The 1,731-nt window shown below is 64.8% G+C and overlaps 1 long non-coding RNA gene across 10 annotated transcripts; it reads left to right on the forward strand.

The window, feature by feature from the left end:
- The first annotated feature begins 874 nt into the window (after positions 1 to 874).
- On the forward strand, positions 875 to 1,684 carry LOC107199590. Of its 10 annotated transcripts, none has more exons than XR_004495760.1 (4): positions 895 to 984; positions 1,195 to 1,268; positions 1,371 to 1,432; positions 1,465 to 1,684. It is a non-coding gene; the product is annotated as an uncharacterized LOC107199590 (long non-coding RNA). The 10 variants fall into 10 exon arrangements; XR_004495754.1 differs by having other exon boundaries at positions 1,371 to 1,412; positions 1,455 to 1,684; XR_004495755.1 differs by lacking the exon at positions 1,195 to 1,268 and adding an exon at positions 995 to 1,026 and having other exon boundaries at positions 875 to 964; positions 1,371 to 1,684.
- The last annotated feature ends 47 nt before the right edge of the window (positions 1,685 to 1,731 follow it).

The raw sequence follows: 1,731 nt of genomic DNA on the forward strand, positions 1-1,731 counted from the left end.
CGCCCGCCCTCACCGGCGCCAGGCGCCCAATCGCCGCGCCGGAGCGCCCTGAGTGACAGAACTCTGGACCAATCAGCGGCTGCAGGCAGCGCTCAGCGACCAATAGGAGAAGAGAAGGCGCCGGCGCGCCGCGATTGAGGCGTGTTGGCGTGATCGGCAGCCGGGCGGGCCAATGGAAGCGCTGGGATTCGCCGCCGTGCGTGGGCGGGACTGCGGCGTGCGCAGCCAATGGAGCCGCGCACCGCCCCCGGGCAGCCCCGCGGGACGCCGCCATTGGCCGGGGAAGCGGAAATCACGGAAACGGCGGGGCGAGCACTGAGTGACGTTGGCCACGGCCAGTAGCTTGCAGCGCGCTCCTCCTCCCACCCCCGCCGCTCAGCGATTGGAGGAGACGTTTGATTGACGGCTGGCACAGCCAATGAAGCGCGGGCAGCGGGAGGGGCGGAGCGTCGCTAGAATGACAGGCGCGGGAATCAATCGGAGGCGGGACACGAGGTGACCAATCACAACCCGCGTTGGGGGAGGTGGAGCGTGATGGGCAGTGCGCCCAACCAATAGCGTGCGTCCCCCTGCGCGCGCTGTCCAATGAGCATCGAGCGGCTATTTTGGAGGGAAACGGCGGCCAATCAGAGCCCGTGCCGCAGGGGCGGGGACGAGGCTGCGGCGCTCTGGGCCAATCGCGTGCGAGGAGGTTTCCCCATGCCCCGCCCCCGCCCTCCCAGTCCATCCCAGTTCTCCCAGTCCGGTCTCTCAGAGCTCAATAAATAAAACTTTATTGATGGGGAAGGGGCGGGGCCACCTCGGCTCCTCCCACTCCCCCAGGCCTCGGTCCGGGAGGAATTCACAGTATTTTGGTTAAAAAAAATCCCAAAGTGCCCCAGGGGTTACTTGGGGCACTTGGACAGCCCTGAATGAGCACAGACAGCTGGTGCAGGTGTGCACAGCCATGGCCAGGTGTGTCCAGGTGTGCACAGCCATGGCCAGGTGTGCACAGGTGTGTCCAGGTGTGTCTGCAGCCATGGCCAGGTGTGTCCAGGTGTGTCCAGGTGTGTCTGCAGCCATGACCAGGTGTGCACAGGTGTGTCCAGCTGTGTCTGCAGCCGTGGCCAGGTGTGTCCAGCTGTGCCCAGGTGTGTCTGCAGCCATAGCTGGGTGTGCACAGCTGTGTCTGCAGCCATGGCCAGGTGTGCACAGGTGTATCCAGGTGTGTCTGCAGCCATGGCCAGGTGTGCACAGGTGTGTCCAGGTGTGTCTGCAGCCATGGCCAGGTGTGCCCAGCCCCATCCAGGTGTGCACAGATATGTCTGCAGCCACAGCTGGGTGTACACAGCCCCATCCAGATGTGCCCAGGCGTCTGCAGCCATGGCCAGGTGTGCACAGCTGTGCCCAGCTGTGTCTGCAGCCATGGCCAGGTGTGTCCAGCTGTGCACAGGTGTGTCTGCAGCCATGACCAGGTGTGCCCAGCTGTGCACAGGTGTGTCTGCAGCCATGGCCAGGTGTGCCCAGCTGTGCACAGGTGTGTCTGCAGCCATGGCCAGGTGTGCCCAGGTGTGCACAGGTGTGTCCAGGTGTGTCTGCAGCCATGGCCAGGTGTGCCCAGCTGTGCACAGGTGTGTCTGCAGCCATGGCCAGGTGTGCCCAGCTGTTCTCAGCTGTGCCCAGCTGTGTCTGCAGCCATGGCCAGGTGTGCCCAGGTGTGCCCAGCTGTGCACAGGTGTGTCTGCAGCCATG

This window comes from Parus major, unplaced genomic scaffold (assembly GCF_001522545.3).
Source record: "Parus major isolate Abel unplaced genomic scaffold, Parus_major1.1 Scaffold1210, whole genome shotgun sequence".
NCBI classification, from domain to species: Eukaryota; Metazoa; Chordata; class Aves; order Passeriformes; family Paridae; genus Parus; species Parus major.